Source organism: Crassostrea angulata, chromosome 6, assembly GCF_025612915.1.
Source record: "Crassostrea angulata isolate pt1a10 chromosome 6, ASM2561291v2, whole genome shotgun sequence".
NCBI classification, from domain to species: Eukaryota; Metazoa; Mollusca; class Bivalvia; order Ostreida; family Ostreidae; genus Magallana; species Magallana angulata.
This window is the reverse complement of record NC_069116.1, coordinates 1,954,179-1,971,737: the sequence shown is the minus strand read 5'-3', so window position 1 is coordinate 1,971,737 and position 17,559 is coordinate 1,954,179. Positions and strand designations below refer to the sequence as shown.

The following is a 17,559-nucleotide window of genomic DNA, read 5'->3' as shown; positions in this document are numbered from 1 at the left end:
CAAACTTCAATCGGTTTTTTTTTCAATTGTACAAGTGAATTTTCTTTTCTGTTTCCCTTTTTAATAATAAAAAGTGTTGTTTTATCAAAAATAGTGTCATATTTATTTATCACGATAATGAAATGCTTGACACATTGTTGCACTATTTTTGTTACGCCATCTTAATCGAAGCGGCTTTTTAGGTCATCACAAAAGAGAAAGTATGGAGCATTGTTATTCTCAAAATTTGCAACAAATGTAAATATAAGAAATAAGGTATTATTTTTGGATGTTTATTGATCATGATTAAATCTTCCATAAAGCCCTTCTGGGATTTGATCACGTGACCAACCCGTATTTATATCCCGATATACATCCAAAAATAATACCTTATTTCTTAAATGTCCTTTGAGAACATAAGAACAACATTTTTGTGTAAATCAAAATATGTAGGTATTGGTATATCTTATTTATTTTCCTATGCTGTATAAAGATACAAGTTTGAATAGAATACTTATTGTTTGGTTTTTGAAATGCTTGTTTGTTTGGTTTTTTTTAAACCCCCCACAAATTTACATTGGATACATCAATTTATAGTTTGTCATATCTTATTATATGTTCTCTTGATCCTTATGCATTAAACGTTGATTTGTTATATTTCTTTCTTATTCTTTTTATTTTGAATTGTTGGAAAAAACATTAATTTATGTAATTACAATGCCAATTACAAAAACCGATCGAAAAGTTTTCACTTCATAGTAATTTAATGAATCTCTAAAGTTCTTTTTCTCACATTATAACATTTCAGATCAACTGAAAATCAACTCAATTATATTTTTCTATATAAAATCGTATTAAAAGGATTTTGGTCATTAAAAGAAATTGGCACTGAAAACTAGTTCAATTGAACAATCAATGTATCTTTACATGATCCTATAGAAAACAAGTCCTGAGGTTTTAGCCATTTCCTTCGAAAGTTAATTTAAAGATGTATCCACTTCATCACTGAACTCCATCATCTTTAGTTTTGTCTTCTAATTATATCATATTATAGATCAAGTAAGTTTTACGGATCATTTTTTGTTTGCCATACGTCTGTTAAGAAAGACGACTAATTTTAATCAGCACAAAGTTTGCTTAATGTTAATTTTGTTCAAAGGAATAGCCAGGTTTTATCCCAAAGGAAGGTAAAATGAATTTAGTGTGTTTTCAAAATTTTTCTTTTCGGCAACAAAATATCAAGTTAAATTAAAACTTTTAGATTTTAAGTTACTATTTGTAGTATGGATTATTTTAAACCATGACCTTGCGGTATGGAAGAATCAAAAATTAGGATTTATATAACTGCAAAAAAAGGGAGAAAAAAACCTCTGATAAACGTAAATACAAGAAATGTGAAAATATTCTGGAACTAAGCTAATCAAACTAAGCTGCCCTAACAAATAGGTCAAGTGAAAAAGAGAGTCAAAACTGTTATTTAGAAAAATTCTTCTTAAAAACTGAGACTATATTTGTATAGACTATAGGTAATATGAATTCTAGTTTGAAGCGTAACGGTGACCCTAGGGATCAGAGAGTGATCAATATTTTGTATGGAAGACTTTTACAATTTGTTCACATTTTCATCCAAAACTCTTCTAAAAATTACTTGATGGTGAATATAGAAGGAAGCAAGCAAAGAACGGTTTTTCAATTCACTCTTTGACCCAAAAAATGGCGACAAGCCACCTCACACATAGAAAAAAAAGTAAGTACGTTATTTACAAATAATGTACAAATGACATGAGAGTAAACTTATATACAGTATATATCATTTTACATTAAGTTAGACAATGGCTAAAATTGATACTACAACTCTGAAATCACCCTTTTAGTTTTACCTCGTCTTAAAACACGAATAATTAACTTTACAATATGTTTTGTTCATTTATCAACATTCTTTTAAATCAATCATATTCCCAATTAAGTCCAAAATTATATATGACAAGTTTAAAATCATTGTTGTCATGTTCAAAATTCGTATTTTCAGCGATTTTATTCAATTCAACATAAAGCATAGATATTATTAATCATCGCTGTGGCATACAATTATTTAATACCAAGCACGTAAACAGGTACAGACAACAAAGGCAGTTTATGATAATACAAAGGAGTAAAGAGCAAAAGTATCCAAGCATTTCTCTGACTGATAGAATTTGTGATAAGGACTTATATTACATCAACTCTATGAAATGCACAGACAGGGACCATTAAGTAATCTAATTTAAAGAAGAAATGAATCGTAATTTAATATTTTGATGACTAATTGAATTGTAACTCAACTTTAAACACATCTTGAAATTTCTAATTATATCACCACAAGCTTTTAATCTAAACGATCATACTCTCTTGATATTTCTATAATTTTCTTTTTTATTTTATATTGATAATTAATGAATTTATTTAAGAATATAATGATTATATTATTTTGTTTAGTCATTCTTAATTAATAATTGGGAAATATCTACAGCAAACATAACACAAGTCTTCTGAAAGTATAACTCTTCTTGAATCAATATTTTTTGTTAACGTCATTTGTATACTTACTAAATTTTGGTCGTACAGTTAATGTAACAGTAAAAGATCAATTTACCAATATAAAACCATTTATGACTAATTTAGTTTTTAAGTGTCAAGATGAAAAGCGTATTTGTACTTTCATTCATAAATCAAAGAACGTCTTTAGAAATAACTATTTATTATTTTACAACGTGTCCGAGTACCTTATATATCAATAGACAAATAGTACTTTAACCTTCGGGTTTACATTCATTAATTTGACAGTCGTTAATCCAGTTCTAGCTTATTCATATAAAACAATTGTTTAATAGAAATATGATGCTTTTACAAAAAGTAATTCACTCGCTTAGGTTATGTAAATCAAGTCCTTGACAAAAGATTAATCGACGATCACGTTTCCTTTGACAAATTGCCTTTTTCTGAAATTTATATCTATCGCATTATATTACACATGGATTTTTAAGATCATTTTTGACACGATGTTAAACGCAAAGTTATAAAAAATAAACACTTATTATAATCGACAGCGTGTTCTGTTGCATGGAATATATATATAAAAAAGCCCAGATGAACAATAGTTCAGATCACTAAAAACAACGACTTCATATGCAGCTGTTTCTTTATATTCTCAAAGAACGTTTTGTCACAAAGACGATTAGATGTAATATTCTGAAACACAGCAAAAAATTACCACAAATAATTACGTAAGTTAAACAATTAAGTTTTAGTTCGACATCAAATCGTTTATAACCACCCGTAAACTATTCCACAATTTAACAGCATGTCAAGACAGATTTGATACGATAAGGCATTGATATGCTAAGAAACTAGTATCTAGAAAATTTGCAAAAGCAAACTGTGTTAACACATGACCGTAGAAAAACCTAGTTGCTCATTGCTTTGGGATACCTAGTAAGAAATTTCGTCTGCTAACATTGCTATCGATCGACCAGATTATCAAATCCGGTGTTATCAGGCGGACGTGACTAAGCGCATGTAGAGTGTATTTATGTGAGAAATCTATAGTCTGTTTCACATACCTCAGGATCTGAACATTTTGTTTCGAGAACCCTACAGTACTGATCGAAAGCTACAACACGTGAATGGATTCCACTTAAAAAAATCTTAAAATGTAGCATAAAGGAACGAGGTGACAACAAAATATATAGAAAATATCTCAAACATTGATTTAAATGTTAACAACAATGAATATATATAAAAAACCCTACAGCATAATTCTAAATAGGGTGTATTTTTATTGATTATGTGTTGATTTTCACCGAACTTGAGAATATAAACATAATTAAACGTCAGCTTAAAAGTGATTTATAATATTATTATAACTAACTAATCTTTCACACTGCTATATTTCCTTTACAACGTTCAAATATGACTAGTCTTTTGATAGTACGTCAAGTGGTGAATACAACGCACTTGTTTAGAAACAAACGTTTTCATGCCAAATCTGAGCAAAGCAAAACAGAAAGCAATTAAATAGATTTTGTCCTTCAAAACCTATACCAGATTAGATCGCTAATAAAAATTGAAGTTCCTACAAAAACTTTTACAAAAATTCATGTAGTTGATAAAATCAATTTTTTTGTATTTTAATTACATCAATAATCAGGTTCAATATGACAATAAAATTGATTATAGAGTTATTGTTCTATACCAAACTACCTGATTTTAACAAAAAAAGTCACAATCTATCAAGCTATTTTGCAACAGCCATATCATCTATCAGATTCCAATCGACTACGAAACAACCAAACTTGAATAAACTGTTGTACCCCAGCAAAAACCAAATATTTAACATGAAAAAATCCATTTTAAGACGAATCCTACTTAAAACTGTGAGAGTAATTATTATTTCTACTTTATATGACATGTGAGGAAAAACAAAGCATGCATCTTAATGCTGATGTCAATATTACTTAAACTTATAAAAAGACATCTCAGCACATGCATTTAAAAAAAACAAATATTGTTTCGACAAGTTAGCCGAAAACCGTTTTCTCAACATTTATGTAGTTTTTCTTTTCATTACTCAATGTCAGTTATCAGATTTTACAATACAAATGGTTCATATAAACTTTCCATTTCTTTTAACGCATGATTTAGTTATAAACTACTTATGGCCGTTCATCTGACCACGTTTCATCATCGAATATTTCTTTAAGAAGCTGATATGTAACCCCTATTCGAGACACTGTATAAAAATATAAATGGAAAGTCATCATCCAAAAAGACTGAAATTAGGGGCTATATAAAACCTTGTTTCAGACTAGGAAAAACTCAACAAAAAAAAAATCAAAGAACTGTGTGATGTGTATAGAAAAAAGTGTATGTCATTGAGACAAGTTTACAGGTGGGTCAGCAAATTAAAAAAAAAATGACAAACAGACCTTAAGGATAAACAACATCCTGGATCACCTCGTACGACTTCAGCGGAAGCATTGCCTGCAGAAATAACCGATGCTATTCAAGTGATGGTCAATTAACCATTAAACAAATAGCACATTTTGTAGGCTTTTCATTGTGACAGTATTTACAAATTCAAAGAAACACATTGTCATCCGAAAGGTTATTGCAAGATGGATATCTCATCTATAAACAGAAAAACATAAACGATTGCGGGTTGAAATGTGTAGAAAACTTCTTAAAAGCTACAAATATTGCAATGAACGACGTTTATTGGACATTATTTAAGGTGACGACCGATGAATACATTATTTGGAACCTCATAGAAAAATTGAATACAAGCTAGGATGGGATTGACTAAAAAGGCAAAACGCCATGTTACAGCAAAACAATGCCAAAGCACAAAGACAGTATTATACGCAAATTTCTTTAAAAATGAAGGTCCTGTAGTTGAAGTTGCTATTCCAAAACGCTGATCAATTACCGGACATGTATACCTTAATTCTATGCTGAAAAAAATAAGGAACATCACGAAAGAAAGAGACCAAAGTATGAAATTTGAAACATTCGATTTCGTCATGACAACGCCCTAGAACATAAATTCTAGACTGTGAAATCACTTCTTAGAAAAAGAAAAGGTTCATGTTTTGCCCCATCCTCCCTATTCACCTGACTTTTTTCTTTTTCTTTAATTAATTGTCAGGAAGAAGAATGCCTTGGGCTCTGCAATTTATCAGTAAATGAATACCAGTCCCAAAAAAACATTATATGAATGCATTCAAAGCTTGAATCAATCGGTTGAAATTACGTGTCTGTTAAAGGGGAGTATTTTGAAGGTAACCATTAAAAACAACAAAAGCATATCGTTTAGTGTTACTTTTGTAACAACAATGACATTATTTATTAAACGCACCTCGTGTAAAGTAAAAACACTAGCAAAGCAACTTCCGGAATCTAACTTAAGAAAGTAAATTTACTAACGCAAATACCATTCAGGACTGCAACCAAGCAAAACAACTTGTAACTACTTTGATATCATTTAGTTAACAATATGCTTATTAATAATCCTAGAATTCTTTCCTTTTCTTTATCTACCATGAAGTTATTTGATTTCTTGTGAACAAATTTTTGTGGACTGTAAGATCTAAAAGGAATGGTGATTGTTATTTTGTGAACTTGGTCTCGTGTACAATGCTTAGCAATGCGTTTGGATAATGAATATTACGTAAAGGGTACAAACAAAATCTATTTTTATATACCTGCAAACACTTTATATGTCAGAAAGGTACAGAGTATTTAAAAGAATGGTTACATGGTTTTCATGATGGTAATACTAATTTTCTTTTTAAAAATTAGATTCTTGCCTATGTATGTTTGAATTTTGTTAAAATTATTTGATTCTATTTTTGAAATTACCAATAAAAATGTTACATTGATATTGTTTTTGCATTAAAGAATCATTTATCGCCCGAAACTCAACAACTGACTTCCTAATAATTAAGCAACTTGAAAGTAATATTCTAATTCTTATCATAAGTAACCAAGTAATATCCCTCTAATAGTTATATAAACATGAACATTGACTCTGTACAATTCTTAAGAAGTTTGCACTAATCTTTTTCTCTGTCAAGCCCTGAGTTCAAGATGGCGATGATGATGATGATGATGATGATGATGATGATAAAAATATGGCTAACAAAATTTTTAAAAACCATGAAATTTTTGTCATTTTGGTAGAAAATGAAATTTTTCGTAAAAAAAAATTTCAGCATGAAAATTGCAGCTCATATTTCTTTAAATTTAATGCCCTGATATAAAGCATATGAATGATGACATATCTGTTATACAATTTTATTTTGTTAACTTTTTGGGAGTTGATTTTAATCAACTCTTCTATGCACTTACTCGGGCAAAGCGAAAGTGAAACAGTGTTTGGACCTAAGCACAACTCAGTACCGCTGACAACACTTATATAAAAAAAATATAGAAAATAATCGATAAATTCGATGCTGTGTATTCTGAAGCATTGTTTTTCAAGAAAACGTATTTATTAATACCATGAAAATAGTAAGATTTTAAATTGTACATACAGTTTAGATATTTTTTTAAAGTCGTATGTATTCCTACGCTAGAGTTCAATGTAGTCTCGTCCAACCAGACGCTTGGCTGTCTCCGTTAATATCCGACAAAACCGAGTCTCTCTTAATTGCTTGTCGGAGATAAACGGAGACAGTCGAGCGTTTAGTTGAACAAGACAAGAGTTCAATCTTGCCTGGATCCATACAATTTTTCAGTAATATTTCGATTACTGATACTACTTGCCATTTAAAATCACATATCGGTGATTTTAAATAAATGATAATCGATAAAATCAACTCCCGTCAGTACTTCAGTACTTTGATTACATCTACTTGTTCATATTTTTAAGCCTTAAAGTTATGGAAATTTGATATATTGTTTTGAAGATTTAGGTTACTGATCTCATTTACCAACTTTTCGTTAAACAATGTTTCAGGAACCCTAAACATTTGACATTAGTGATAAATGCCTAATCTAGAAGACTTCTCATCGGCTTCTAGTGCAACAATAATATGTTGTAACCAGTTGATCAATTATTTTCACACTGATTCCAAATTATCCTCATCATACGTTTAATCTGATTAGGGAGATTTATATCGCGATCTCGAGATCGCCATTACTTGAACTATCAGTTTCAACAAAAGTCAATAACATCTTAGATTTTCTTAAAATGTAGTCTGGATAAAAATCATATTTTTATGACCTAAAATTCCAATATCACACAATATGTCTCCTCTATTATTTATCAAACTGCGATACTAACGTAAGTTTTAGAAAAGTCGAATTTAAACGGGAGGAGTCTGTGATCTTATAGTTTTTTTTCTTAAATTCGTTTATCTTTTTGTACGTTCAAAAATGATAATTTTTCTTTCTTGCCAAAATTGCGGATGTTTGATTCTAACTTAAAGTATAATCCTCTCTTTTAAAAAAGTTTATGGTAAAACAAAAACCAAATTAAAGTGGCTCACCACACCGTAAAATATTTTCTAAAATCAGCAGAAATCAGCAGATACTAGTATACAATCCTTTCGAACGATATAAACAGTTTAACAAGACATTTAAATCGCCATCTTGTGACGTAGTGTCTTAAAAAGTATGAGTGTAGGTGTAGTGAGGTACCTTAAACAGTCCAATTTTGCAACTATTGAAATTTGATATTTTTGAAAATCAGAAAATATTTTTTCTGTTGTTTAATATCCCACAAATGCAAGGTTTAAAAGTAAGATTAAAAAGACAATTGAACATGTTTACATTTTAACCTCATCAAATCAGATATTTACAAAATTACTTAAAAGAAAATAACTCCAGTTTAATTCTTCAAGTACCAGCGGATAAATTTATTGTTTGCGTATTGAAAGTTGTTTTTTTTTTTATAATTAATGACAATTTTTACCAGCCATATCATTAGATTTACACTTAAGATTCTCTTCCTAGCATAACTATGATATATTTACTTGTTTTAAATACACTGATTAAATGCTAACCGTTACTTTTTTAGCAGTTGAAGGAAATGTTTTCATTTGATTCATACACAAGTCAGCCAAAAAAGATAAACGAGTAGAGTTTACAACCAATATTGTATTTAGTGTCACCGCATTTAATTTTGAAAAACAACGTCTCGTGGACCATGATTGTTTGCTTTTGAGAAGAAACTTTATATTTGATGAAAATCCTGAGTAAGTTTCAAAAAAAAATATAGGAAGCTTTATTTACAATATTAAGTTTGTATTTCTTTGTAAACATTTTTAGTAATTATTTCACAACTGTGGAAATTTCACGATAAATTATAAGCATTATACATCAAAATAATTTATATATAGATTTATTCTAATAGAAGAACTATACAAGGCATCATAAGTAAATATTTTAAGGCTGTATTACCAAATAAATATAATCATCAACTTTTTAGACAATCGCCGTTTTTGAATAACCTAGTTGGGTGTTTTTGAAACTGCATCTTGGACGGGTGCAGTAGGTGTCACTTTGAACATAACATAATGTCATATATTTGTTTTGTTGGTTATCCATACACACCTAACTACTTGAATCGTTTATGAAAAGAAAATTGTCTTAACTTCCAAAGTAAATATATTTGTAACAATTTTATTTTTTACTTTTATGCATTATTTGGAGACAAATATGTACAAAATTTATTATACCAAGATTGATATTCATTTAGTTAAAGGCAAAATTTTGTCAGAGTTGGTTAAAAGCATCAGATGTATATTAAAATCATCAAATGAAAACCATCTATCCTTCTGTTTTCAATAAAGCAGAAGTGAGAAAAGAACTAGACAGATTGCACGATCAGTATGTACTGGTACTGCTGATAAGGCAAGTAACAACATTATCTTTGTTTGTAAGGCACATTATATTCATTGCATTTTCAAAGAACTAGGTTTTGATTCTACACATGGCAATCCTACTTACACCCATAGCAGCCTTTCTAAGCAGGAAATACTTCAAAATCATAAATCGATTATGGATATCTTTCATATCCCCAATACACAAAATGAATTTGATTAATCTTATTCACAAAAGTCCTTACAAACAGAGATATATGGCAGGTTCCAGTAAATGTTATAGCAAACCTCTCTCTTTACCCCTCACTAAAATTCTTACGGAAGTAAAGGAGAAACTTCAAGAGTACTGTATAACAATATACTCCAGACGTGGTGTGAATCAGATGTTGATATTAAAAAACTTTAAAGAATTATTAGAAATTTTGAGGTCACAAAATCAATAGCATCAAAACAAACGATTTTTAAAACCTTTCTACAACCATTTCCAATGACAAATTAAAATCTAGGCTTTTTGATTTCATCGACAGTTGTTTCTTCAATAAAAATGGAAGTCGTAAAAATGCTTATCTTGTCATTGGAAATCTAAATCAAAGTATTAAAGTACTGACGGGAGTTGATTTTATCGATTATCATTTATTTTAAAGTCAACTTATCTTGCATGGCAATAAGTTTCAAGTCTGTATTTGAATTACGCGTTTTTATTATATGAATTTTTAGACTTTTCTGACAAAAATTTTGAGAAACCCCATATAAATCTTGTTGTGTAATATTTAAAGATAGATTTCAAACTATGTATTAGTAATCGAAACATTCTAATGGATCCAAGCACTAATGATATCGAACTCTAGTGTCGTTCAACCAAACGCACGGCTCCGTTAATCTCCGACAAGCAAGATAGCCTCTCTGGTTGTCGGAGATTTACGGAGACAGCCGAGCGTCTGGTTGAACGAGACTTTATTAAACTCTGGCGTAGGAACACATGAGACTACAAAAATATCTCAATTGTTCGTATTATATAAAATCTGACTATTTTCAAAGTGTTTATAGATAAGTTTCCTTGAAAAACAATGCTTCAGCATACATTACATCGAATATTTCTATTATTTTCAAGAACTAAGTCTTGTCAGCGGTGATGATTTGTGCTTAGGTCCAAACACTGTTTCACTTTCGGTTTGCCAGAGTAACTGCATAGGAGAGTTGATTAAAATCAACTCCCAAAAATTATTTTAAAACCATTCTGATTGCACACACAAGTACTCTGAAGTTGACATTAAAAAGATCTGTTGGAATTCCCATGGGTACCAATTGTGCGTGCCCCATTGTAAGCAGCTCTATTAATGTATTCTTATGAAGCAGAATTTATTCAAAAACTTGTACGTGAAAAAAATAAATCACTCGCTGTGGCCTTCAACTCAACATTCAGTATATCTACGCCGTATTATCAATTAACAATTGTTATTTCCATACTTACGTCGACTCAATATATCCCAGTGAACTTGAAATAAAAGATATCACAGAGACTGCGTCATATGTGTTATATTTGGATATTTTACTGGAAATGGACATTGATGGTAACCTAACAACAAAACTTTATGATAAACGCGATGACTACAATTTTTCTATGGTCAACTTTCCTTACTTATGTAGCAATATACCTTCATCATCTGCATATGATGTTTTTGTCTCTCAGTTGATTCGATACGGAAGGGCATGCTCTTCGAACGAACAATTTCTAAGACGAAGCAAGCTACTGACAAACAAGTTGATAAAACAGTAATATCAACAGTCTCGTTTGAAGTCATCTTTTCATAAGTTCTATGGTCGATACAACGACCTTGTCAGCAAATACAATCTTCCACTGGGTCGCATGCTGACTGACGGTTTTCAAACTAATTGTTAGACCATAATTAATCACCTAATTGTCTTTGGACTTTTCCGCCCCCTCCCCCCCCCCCCTCCGATTACAACAAAGAGCAGACGGCGGGTGTAGCCGATCAGCAGAGGATACACACTCCTCCTGGGCAACTGATCATACCTCTATCTATTTGGAGGTCTGTGTTACTCTGCTTTGAATTAGTATTTCGTTTTATGGTTTTTTGAGATGTTTCACGGTTTGTTATTGTCATTTTTTTCATAGAATGATTTTATAATTTAAGTGTGTATACAGTATTGACTTTCATTAAGAACAATGAAACGAAACATGCTTAGTGGTCTGAAAAAATTGTTTTCGTATATCTAAGCTATTGAGTCAAAAATCAGAAGAATCAGATACCGAAAAAGGAAAAATCATAAGTTCGTCAAATCCTTATATTTCGAAGTTTAAGCCTTTGAGAAACTTTAGCAAACCAATTATTTTTTAAAAATCAAAACAGTTAAAACAACATATTAAAAAAAGATGCGAAAAAGATTCCAACATATTTATACCTTTGCTTTTCCTACAGTGAGCTTCATTTCAAAAGGTGCAACATTTTAACAACCAGATTTTAACACAATGAAACATGATCTCATAATTAATTAAATTATGCACCAAAATACATCATGTTAGATAATTATTTAAGAAAATTCAATGATAGTCATTAAAAGAAAAAGTCTTACTGATTTTCTACAGAAAATATACAAAAAATAATGCTTTAGTTCTTCGCACATCAGTATGTATAACAAAAGTTCATAATTTTTGAAATTTCTCAAAAATTTTACAGTGTACATGTTATTTTGATTATTAAACTTTTAATGAGAGTTATATATTTTAACAATTCACATAGTTTATCTTAATTGTTTGATAGTCTCTTGAACGTATACCTCCAAATTGTTTGATTTAGTTTTACAACATTGGTAAAATTTGAAATAATTATGGTTTCCTTTCCTTTTGAAATATGACCTATATTTGGTATTGAAGCCACTAAAACATACTTGTACAATACTTTAAATCAAATACATTCCATCTTAAATGACCATTGATGTAAACACAACTATATCCTGAAATTGTTCATGCTGTGTAACCGGACGCAAAAGACACTTGGGTCACCTTATCTGTAATTCGGAATGACTGATCTGATTTTTTCAATATATGATTTGATAAACTTAATGAAAAAATGTATGTGAAACCTCAAACAACATAGTTTTCTTTAATATGCAGTTAGATATAATATGGCATACCCAAAATGATTTGAAATTCACGAAGTTAGTAAACTACATACCCTTGCAAATGAATACACCAAAATACGTAATTCCTTCTCTTAAATGTCAAAAAAGATTCGGCGGATGTTTGAATGGAGGACTCAAGTTTGAAAAAGTTAAAGGAGTCAAATTTTTTGAATATCAAAACCGTGTGTAAATTTACCTTTCTGAAATGCATACAAACGTTTTTTGACCATTTGTCTCGTTTGTATTTTCCTATCACGTTTTATCATTTTAATTACTGTGGTTTCATTAATATTTAAGGGTATCAATTTTCGTGGATAAAGTGAAAATCACAGTTTCAAGGATACGTAAATTCGTGGCCAATGACCCTTTCAATACAAAATGTTAATAGAAATTGCGTTTCAATGAACATTTAATTTCATGGATCAACTTAACAACGAAATCCACGAAAATTGGTATTCAACGAATATTAATGAAACCACAGTATTAGGTCTAATATAATTTCATTGTTATTTTGATCCGCTTGTCAGTTTAGTAACATCGTGTCTAAAGACATATATTTATTATCTAAGAAACGGTTGAGGTTTTTTGTCTTCCAATTTATGATAATACATTTATTTCTTATTTTTCAGTTGTGGTTTTACCAATTTCCTCCAATTAATTTTTGTATTTGTCAAAACATGCAACCTGATTTCAGTTAAAGCAAAGATGCTGAAAAATTCCTTTTTTGCCGAGTTATAAAAGCACATATTATTTATTTAGGAAAAACGTCCAAGTTGTAATCAAATGAATGTATATATGCGGTTTCTTTTTTTCAATTTCAATGTTTTGTAAACCTGAAATTTAAATTTTTTATTTTTCTACAGCTTTTGACTAAGGTTTACAACTTCTTCATGCTGTTAGAGCTTCGTGTCTGGGTACCTTCCAGAAAATCATTATATAATTGATGCAATTTCATAATCTCCATTTATATTCCGGATGCAATCATATACCTTAGGTTATACGTCGTTTTAAAATGTTGCAAGAAAGGTATTGGCACTACCATAATTACACTTTGAGTTGTTTTATTGACAACTAATCAAAGGTCATCCTCCGAGTCATGTGTGTGCGACTGTCAACTATGAGAAATAGATTTCGTATCAATTCTTATTAACAGCGATTGTTAAAAAGGTCAAACGATCACTAATTCTACAATCGTTGCTGAGTTCAAAGGAATACCGTGAGCATTATATCTGTCAACTTTTAAAAAGCTCTGGGTTTTCGTATTCAGGTAAAAAGAAGTGGCACAGAAGAAATAAAAAATAAAAATGTTTCAAAGCTAATAATTCATTTCATAACTTAAAACTATAACATGTGTTCGTTGATATCTTAAGATTTTTGGAGATTGTTTATCAAAATAATAATAATTTTTATTATGATACAATAATTTTAAAGATAAATGAAATTCTTTCCTTAGCTTGATAGAACATAAGTTCAATGACAAAATGTAATGTTAATGACTTTCTTCATATTCGAAATGATTTATTTATACCCACCGAGTATGTTCTCCTCTATTTCTTAGAAAACCGATTGTGATCCTTTGACTAATAGGTACTGACAAGTCTGAAATCTACACTATCTAGTTCTAACCAGTTTATCGACCGGTCGTAATCTTTAGCAGCCTAACAAAAATCACGGAATGCAAGAAGTAATCATGATGATGTCAGACTCTAATTCCTATTTAAGACGAATTTTATGTTCTGTACATTTACAATTGTATAGTCAATTTTACTGATTATAATTCATAATTAAATCAATGAAATCTATAAAAAGATGTGAATATAAAAAAAGGTTGTATTTTTGATAATTCAAACGGGCTTTGAAAGAAGCGATAATTGTAGAAAAAAGTGTGCAATGTCGCTACCATCATAGCCCGCATGAATCACGATTAAAAATTCTATTGTTAAAAATTAGAATATTTAAAACCTTTATAACCAATACTACAACGCATTGTACATATTGTACTTCATATAAATGTTCTTTCAAAGATTTTGAAAGAGTTTAGTAGATAAATATCAATTCATCCAAAACAAGACATGAAATCCTGCGTTCCTAAAATAATGTTCAAGTAAATGTTTGAAGAAGTTTTAAGGGAGTTGTCAATGTAATAAACATTACACAGGAGATGTAAAAAGGGAGTTGTCAATCTAATCCACATTACACAGGAGATGCAAAGCAGCACCATACTCAAAAACATTTAAATTTACGAATCTTTTGCTCATCTTTAAGCTATTTATCCCGTGTGATTCAAAGGTACGATAAACAACTTTGTTCTTGCTTATTTTTCCTATTTCTTTTTGAAAAAAAATCCAAAAACTCTGAAAACGCATGGTAAATATACTGACAATTCCTCACCAATACTTACGAGAAAATAACATTGGAATGTAAATTCTATATTTTTGAAAACAAAGACCAAAGTTTTGTGGTGATTCTTTTTACCCTCTTTACCGTGAATTTACACACAAATAAAATTTTGTAGCACATTATATTTTTTTTTAATCAAACAGGTATATCTAAACATGAAAGCCCCCATGAAACTTTGAAATACAGACTCGGACAGAGTCACCCCCCTGCGAATTTTTATTATTCTACATGACATGCTTTTTGTTCTTTTCAAGTTTGTTTTCAAAATCTTTTTGACGATACAATAAAATCAAAATTCCTTAAAATGAATTACCACTGAATAATATTTCGGTTTTTGATAGGTGTTTTTTTTTTAAATGAAATATTACATGTTAAGGTTAATAGACAAATGATTGATAATAAGTGTATTTTTACCAAAATCTTTACGTTCGACAGTCAGTCTAGTCATATCTTATAACATTTGTCATGTCAAATTGAGACAAATTGGAATATAATTATATGCAGTTTTGTTCATACTGTTATGTTTTTATGCAATGTACATGAATCTACGATAAGCAAAATTTAACTAACATAAAAAAGGGTTGACTAATCTACTTCAAATTATAATTCCTTTGCTTTTTATACTTATCATATACTTTTTTGTTTTATCAAACCTCTCAAAATCAAGTGATCGGCATTGCTTTACTAATTTTACCTGGGTCAAAAGTAATTTCAAATGATAAAAAAATGTTTATTGTATTTTGAGCATCTTCCTATGGAAAACATTTAGTTACCTGCTCCCTCTAATTCTTGCTTTTTTCCTTTATTTATCTTTGCTACCCCTTTAATTTGTCCGAAACATATTTCATGCAATTTGTAATCAGATTTTTGTTATTATGTTACATACAATAATGCTGCAAATCAGAATATTCTAAAATGCGTAATATAGGAAAGTGCAAAAAAATTAAATGTATGCACTGACAAAGACTATATAATTAACAAAAAAAAAGAATGATATAATATATTGAAATGTGCATTTGAAATTATTCCATTCTGAATCATTTAATACTTAACAACTAACAAAAACCAAAATTTAAAAAGGCTATCGAAATTTGAATAAAATGTTAGACCCTTTTTGTAATGGTATTTAAAAATAAATGTAGCTTTCAAAACGAATCAATTAAATATAGCATTGTTAGATGACCATCACAAACTGGCTTTGCGGTTAAAGCTTTTGGAAAAGCCTGTAGTGAACTTATAACCATATTTATTGTCTTACTCTGTACAATGTTTGATTGTACAGATATTGCAATCGATTGACAAGGAATCGATTCAACTTGCACTGAATGATATATCAGAATACCCAAAGCATTTAAGTTTTAAATATGACATCGGTGCTAACATTTAATTCAATGGAATTATGAAACGAACTATAACTCTGGAAAAGAGAACGTTTTATTGTCAAACACAAAAACATTAAGTTAGGAGAATAAGGACTTCTTTAATACTGTTTCTACAAAACAATCTTGTTGTACTTAGTAAGTCGTCAAAATACTTTTACTGTACAAATGTATACTAATCAAAGATTCGTCCAATCGTGACGAAACATAGCAAGCCGTGACCAAGAGCGATATTTGCTTTAAATCACTTTGTATTCTTTGTCGATATACGCCGCCATTTTATAGAGGGGCTTGACCTACTTCTGTGGTTGCGTGTTGTAACGGGTCTCTCGATCAATTCACCGAGCTGTTTGTTATCGTGTGTGTACACAGAACCTACAGAAATATCCCAATCCACTGGCAAACTTAGCTACAATTACAAAATACTCTTACCTTAACAATATGCTCAATACAAATGTTATCTATCAATGGACGAATGTATAATAGATTAAAACATATATCTTTCACATTGCTGACATAATTTTGCAAGAATCCGGGTTATTTTATTGTTCTCTTTGTTAACTGTTTGGTTTTATAAACGTAAAACTGTAATGAGGCGTGCGTTTATCAAGAGTATGTTAATATCCAGGTTAAATATTTAAAAGGTACCGGTCCAGCAAAGTTATACATGATTAAGATTCTAAAAAACCGCGGATATCAGTTTATCATTATGTGTACAGAAGATTCACCACGATGGATAACAGTTTTATATTGTATTCCACATTGGAGTATATTAAATTAACAAAAAATCCCCGAATGTGTTTACATTTAAAAATAAACTGGAGGAAATCGGAATTAATAATAAGTCTACGTTCTTCCTCTTTGGCTCTTTGTTTTAAATATTGCGCTTATGTTTTTATTCCGACAAATGTCCATGTCCTAGTTACACTAGACATTCAACTTTGTCAAGTTGGTTCGGTTTTAAATAACTATCATCATGGATTGTTTTAATTGTGTAAAAGTGATGCCTGTGCTTTTTATTAATTTACCTGAATGATTGACACGGATTGACAAAAAAGATTAACTTTTATAAAATTTGTTCATTAAGAGCATGTTAGTTTTAAAATACATTATATAATTTCAAAAAATTAATCAGAGTTCTGAATTGCATTGTTGGTTTGCAATTTAGAGTAGCTGTGTATCTTAACCTGAATTCACCCGTTACAGGATAAAGAAATATTTCGTCGATACCGCTTGTAATTATTAAATGTCTGACAACAAAATTCTTCAACAGATACATGGATGTTATTCTATAT

At 29.9% G+C, this 17,559-nt stretch overlaps 1 long non-coding RNA gene across 2 annotated transcripts in view; it reads right to left on the bottom strand.

Annotated features, from left to right (window-relative positions):
• LOC128190663 (uncharacterized) overlaps positions 1-16,711 on the bottom strand; it is a 36,048-nt gene extending 19,337 nt beyond the window's left edge. For both annotated transcript variants that reach the window (XR_008244374.1, XR_008244373.1), the window contains exon 1: positions 16,697-16,711. This is a non-coding gene — a long non-coding RNA (uncharacterized LOC128190663). The remainder of the gene's footprint in view (positions 1-16,696) is intronic.
• Between the last annotated feature and the right edge of the window lie 848 nt (positions 16,712-17,559).